This window comes from Erigeron canadensis, chromosome 9 (assembly GCF_010389155.1).
Source record: "Erigeron canadensis isolate Cc75 chromosome 9, C_canadensis_v1, whole genome shotgun sequence".
Taxonomy (NCBI): domain Eukaryota; kingdom Viridiplantae; phylum Streptophyta; class Magnoliopsida; order Asterales; family Asteraceae; genus Erigeron; species Erigeron canadensis.
The window spans coordinates 24634854-24641557 of NC_057769.1; the positions used below are offsets into that span (position 1 = coordinate 24634854).

General features: G+C 29.4%; 1 non-coding gene across 1 annotated transcript; it reads left to right on the forward strand.

The window, feature by feature from the left end:
* The first annotated feature begins 4024 nt into the window (after positions 1-4024).
* Positions 4025-4112, forward strand: LOC122584085. The gene has a single exon (XR_006321436.1). It is a non-coding gene; the product is annotated as a small nucleolar RNA snoR116 (small nucleolar RNA).
* The last annotated feature ends 2592 nt before the right edge of the window (positions 4113-6704 follow it).

Below are 6704 nucleotides of genomic sequence, written 5' to 3' on the forward strand. Positions count from 1 at the left end.
GCGGATTGAATTATTAAAGTCTGGTCTAGTGGCTTAAGTTTTGAAAACCAGATTATTTGGTTCAGTTACGACTTGATCAAAGAAAAAACTATGAAAAACCGGACCAGACCAGACCGTACTTCTTCATTTCACAACTTGAAGAAAAAATGACTTTATCAAAAGTCATAAAGCTTAAATATTCTCTGAAAATAAACACTTTTATGCTCCAAATTTTTTAAAGTTTCATTATAACGAACAAACTTATATTTCAAATTTATAATCTTTTTTTTTAAAATTTATTTCAAATTTATAATTAGTTTTACATTTCTAGTATAAACAAAAAAAACTTTTTCAATATATAAGTGTTATATCTGTTATTAATATTTGGATAAAGTTTTTACCTAAAGTTGGAATACATTAAAACAAATAGTTTGACACGCTAGTAATTCATTTAATATTTATATTTTTAGTTTTAAGTGTTTGTTATGGATCTTAACCCAAATCTTGACATTTATATACACAATTATACACAATTACATGTGATTGACTTGCATACATGTGATCATAGCAATATTCGTGTACATGTGATCAAAAATCCAAATCTCCACATAATTGTATAACGAATGATAATTCATGCCTCCACACAATTATAAACTTCAAAATTACACATAAGTTATTCAGAAAACAGTCAAAAAACAATTTTCATGTAAAGAATAATCATCGGTTGGGCTTGATTTGAAAAGTTCTCAAAGGTTTTCGCAAAAAAAAGGGTTCTCAAAATAATTTTACCCTATATATATATAAATCATACAGATCATTGTTTTTTAATTGCAATAATTTGTTAAGAAACTCAACCCAAAACATGATAGCATCATAAAACTAAGATCAAAACTTACATAGGATAGCATCACTGTACATACAAATAGAAGTCAATTGCCCATACCATAGCATCACTGCCCATACACAAATAATCCATGCTTGAGTTCAAAGTGATCCTTCACTATTTTATAGTTGTACAAAAGAAGAAAAATAGTTGTTTTTCCAAGGCCATCCATACCAACGAAAGAAAAGGAAAAGAAAATATAGAAAAAAAATTGAAAAAAAGAAAAGAAAAAGAAAAGGAAAATAAATGAACAATTTTCTAAGTGAAATAAAGGAATGATATCTCCAACCTCCCAAAACTAACTCTTGATGATACCTTGAGCAATCAGTTTGAGTGACGGATGGCCGTCAAAGTTTTGTTCACCTAGCGCAGATTGAGCCAATAAACACATAGATACCTCCTTCTTCCGCATGGTGACAAGAAATTTAATTACTACCATGTGCCCCAACATCAACATCAAAAGAACTTTTAAGAACCCATTTGTTGTGGTCTTCATTCCACATATTGTCTTAAATGACCAAGAACCTTTTCTTTGAAAGTTTTTCTATAAGGGCAACATGAAGCAGATCCAGGTTAGCAAGTTCTTTGTTATCACCTACAACTTGATAAATTTGCTTACTAATACTGAATACATCAAACTAGTCGAAACACAAACCCAGGTCTTGAGATCAAAGTGATCCTTTACTCTCATATCGTTATACAAAAGTCGGGAAAGAGTTGTTTTTCCGACGCCACCCATACCAACTATGGACACAATCCTGACCACGTTTTGATTACTATTGCTTGTCTCTTCATCCCCCAACAACTTCCCGATCAATGCAAGTTTATCTTCTTCCATACCCAAAACTTTGGACACATTAACAGATGATGTTTCCTGGGATTGTACATCTGTTTTATTTGAACTTTCAATTTTCACATTCATATTCAAAGATAGGTCCCTTGACTGCCCGAAAAGATCATGCAATCTTTGGGTAATATCCTCTAGGTTTTCGATAACTTTTTGACGATATATGATGCTACTAGGAGTGAAATTCAGAAAACAAGATAGGACGATTCTCATTAAGTACATCCTTTATGTCGTACGCCAGACGCTCGAGCTCAAGCACCCACAGGTAAACAGCTTTTTGTGTTACTTCCTTCTGGTCCGCATGAGCCAGCACAACTTGAATTAGGGATAACTTTCTCTCCCATATCTTCAGCTGAGTATCGATTCTTTCAATTCCAGAAAAATTCATCAAGGTAGCAGAGCATAACTTATCAACAACCGTATTCACAACAATGCTAACGACGGTTTCAACCATTTTTAGTAATGGTTACAGGATTGTTTGTCTGCTTAGGAATTGAAAATGAAGATGAAAAGCTAATTTGTGGTTTCTAGTGTTTTTTTTTTTGAAGATTAAAACTTTATTGGAGATTAAAAGCTAGGGAGAAGCTGGTAAACGATGTTGAAACTAGAAGTTAAATTCTCTCCGAACCAATTTGTATTTAGATCCACTTATGGAACAGAGCTTAATGGATGAGGTTGCTTTTGAAGAGTTAAAAAGGAGTTGTATTAGATCAGGAAGTTTATTAATGATTAAAGAGTAAAAACAATGATATCAGATGCTGTATGGAAGTGTAATTATATTGAAGAGTAAAAACAGTGATATAAGATATTGTACGGAAGTTGCACAAAGAAGGTGCCAAACCCTTTTTCTTTTTCCTTTTTTGAGTCTGTATGTTCAACTTCTATTGATGATTAGTATATAATACCATGATGTGGAAAGTTTTCAGCTGTCAACTTTTGCTAATAATCACTCCCGCCTACTTTTAGTAGTCTCACTAATCAACCATCATTTCTAATTTAGATAAAAAAAATAAAAAATACTAAGGACGGTACCCGCATAATACGTCAATGTTTGTGGCGGGGACTGTATGGTAGTTAGGGATGACTATTGGTGGTAGGAGCGTTGTCGTATGGTGTAGATAATTGATGCAAAAGTAATAGATGTAAAAGTTCAATTGGGATATTTTAATGGATAAACACTGATTATGTAATATAATTATTAAGGATCTTTTAGACATTTTTTAACATTGTGATTCTTTTTATACCGGAAGATTCATTTGGCATCAATAGTTATGTGCAAATCTTGTTTGGGAACTATAGTTAATTTATTTAATCATACATGTAGTTGTCTTACATTATATATTCATATAGATAATAACAATGTTGTAAAAATCGGTCGATACACAATTTTCCCAAATCATTTTATGTATCAATGGGCTACCATGACAATCTTATCATAGTCGAACTAAAATCGGTCAATAGGTCAATATCACATGCTCGGGTCAATTTCGATCAAACTCGACGTATCGATCAATTTTGGCACAAATATAGTTTATGGATTCACTTAAAAAGAGCTGGAAATTTTTGACACGAACCTGTTAGCACGACATGACACGACCTGGTTTTTTCGTGTTTGGCCTTAACGTGTCCGGACATGTTAAGACACAAATAGTTATCGTGTCTTAATAGGTTCGGACCTGTTAAGACACGATAAGACAAGTAGTATATATATGGACATGTTAAAGATCTGTTAAAGACACGTTAAAGACCTGTTAAAGACACGATAAGATATGTTATCAGGTCCCTTATCGTGTAACTTTTAATAGGTCTCTTAACAGGTCCCTTATCGTATAACCTATTAAAAATCATGTCGTGTTCATGTTTGGAAAAACTGACACGATTTAGCTATCGTGTCGTGTTCGTGTCTTATCGTGTCGTGTCGACACGATATGCCGGCTCTAGCAATTGTATTCAAAGCCCACATATCACTTTTTATATATTCAGCTATTGAGTTATTGACATTTGACAGATCAAGTAAAAGAACCCATTATTTTGGGCTGCCCAATAATCCGTATATTGAATGATGGGCTATTTTTTTTTAAGCTTTGGAACTAGGGTTACATTACATGGTTCGCTATATAACCACGCCACACATGTTCCTTCCGTCTTCACATCCATTTTTCCTTGATTCTGCAAATCCCATCGATCCCTTTTTTTTTTTCAATTTTATTCAGACATATTTATATTTATTACATTTCTAATATTCAATTTGTATTTCTACTTCTATATTTATTCTGTACTTTTGTATTGTTTTATGATTACTAGTTTTGCAAAGAAGGCTATGATGACTAAAAAAACATACCATCAAACTCTGAAAGCTCATACAGCTTCTTTGATGAGTTTTTTAACATTAATACTGAGCCTATGATTATTATTTTTATTATTATTATTATTATTATTATTATTATTATTATTATTATTATTATTAATTTTAAGGCAACAATTTAGAGTCTCTGATGTGCTTTTCAATAGTGCAATCAGTGCTGTACGTTGCCAATAACAATATGTTACTGAGATTCTGGCATATGTTTGTTTAATCTTACTTATGCATTCAGATGTTTCTACATTTTTGAACTTAATTTCAATTCAATCGAAACTAGTTTTTATAATTATGATTTTTTTTTATATCAACATGTTTGTTATATGGCATCAACATCTTTGTATTACTTTTTCAGGTTAAGTCACCTGAGTAACAATATACTTTTTCTCATTTAGATAGTTGATTATTGAACTGGATTATTGATGTGTATCATTTATATACTTTTCAACTTTTTATATGGTTGAGCAACTGCTGACTTTGATGACCTGTTATTACAGGTTAATCTTTATTTACATGGTTGCCTATTAAACTGGATGACTAATGTACTTTTCCTCATTTACATGGTTGTTCATTGGACTGATATACATCAGCCCATTGAACTGATAGAAATAAAGGAGATTATTATATAATTATATTATAATATTATATAATGTATAAACATATATTAAGTATGTATGTTTATATTTTTAATAATATCATAATAATATTATTGTACTAGCAATATAAATTAGTATATAATCTTTAACCTTGGAAGCTTTAACAACCCACCAATCAACTCAATCTGTTATGACCTGTACTTTAGGATTTCACTTTTCTTTTTGATCAATAATAACCCGCCTGAAAATACTTTAAAGTTTAGTATCACTTAAATTTCTGAACTGATGACCCAGTATGACCCAATATGACCCATGACCCAATTTATGGACATTTGGGTCAATTTGAAACGAAAGACCATGGTTGTTAGAATTTTTACCTCAATTTTTGAAGAAAATTGATGAAGATGATGAAGATAATTTTTTCCAATATAGAGTTTAATTGTTCTTGTAGATCATTTGGTTAACCAAGTAAAAAATAGAAAAATATATTGGTTATATATACTAATAATCCAGTTTAATGAGCAAACATATAAATGAGGCAAAATACATTGATCATTCAGTATAATGAGCAACCATGTAAATAGAGATTAACCTGTTATAACAGGTTATCAGGTCAACAGTTGGTCAACCATGTAAAAAATTGAAAAGTATATGGGTAATACACATCAATAATATAGTTCAATGGGCAACTATGTAAATGAGGGAAAATACATTGTTCATTTAGTGACTTGACCCTATCTTTTTTTTTTCTTTTTCAAAACCACGTTAAGTTTTATATTACGTAATATGAAAACAAAAAGTTATCATAAATATACCGAAACTACCGATAAAAAAAATGAGACTTGTCTTGTTCTTTAGTCGATATGTCTTTTAAGTTCTAAATTTTGAGTTACCTTATAGATATCAAATAGTAATATATGTTAATTATTATATTATTGTGTAACTATTTAAGGTATACTTTTTATCAATATTTTGAACGACAATACAGTAATACACTATCTATCCATTATGAGTTGAAATTGGTAAATACTCGTATTAATTATTATTATTCTATCGATTAATCTATATATATATATATATATTAGGTATTTTACCCCACGCAATGCGCGTATTATTATAAATTATTGTTCAATTAGTGTTGATTTAAATGTTTTGATGTAGACATACACAATAACAAATATTTTGTTTAATTAGTTCAATGTGATTGTTCTTATTAATTTCATAAGCATGTGAATATAAATAAAACAATGTTAAATATGGGTATAATATATCACTATCAAAATGTTATTAAAGATAAATATGAAAACAATTGATGTTTACACTTGAATATTTTCAAAATGTTCATTGGGCATTATGGAGGTTTTTACCAACTAAATTGATGAACATTTTCCTTCAACCTTAATCATAATAATAAGAACATATATAAAAAATAAAGAGAAAAGTCCTCCATGTTTATAAAAAAATTTAAAAAAAAAAACTTATATTAAATAAAAAAGAAAATTGTTTTTACATGATCACCAAGAAAAAGATAATAAAAAAGAAAACTAAATTAATATATCAAATGATAAATGTGATATAGTCAGAGTTTATAATACGTAAGATTAAATATAACTATTTTGAAAACTAAATATATTTTCAGTTTTAAAAGTATATTTTAAGTTTATACAGTTTATGATTTTTTTTTTCTTTGCTTTTGAGTTTTGTAAAAGACATATATAAAATAGAGATAAATATTGTCAAAAATTATAGAGATGCCACATAGGATAAAAACTATGTGGCAAATTTTAAAAATAGCTTTAAATTTGAAGAGGCCTTTAAAAGGCTAGGTTAACTATTGTTTTAAGGATAAAAACCTATGTGGCAAATTTTAAAAATAGCTTTAAATTTGAAGAGGCCTTTAAAAGGCTAGGTTAACTATTGTTTTAATAATTATATAGATATATATATATATATATATGGTAGTTTTAACGTGAGAACCACATATATATAGAGAACCGTGAGAACCATTAGTTTTTCTCTTTTTATTTTTTTCTTTTTTTT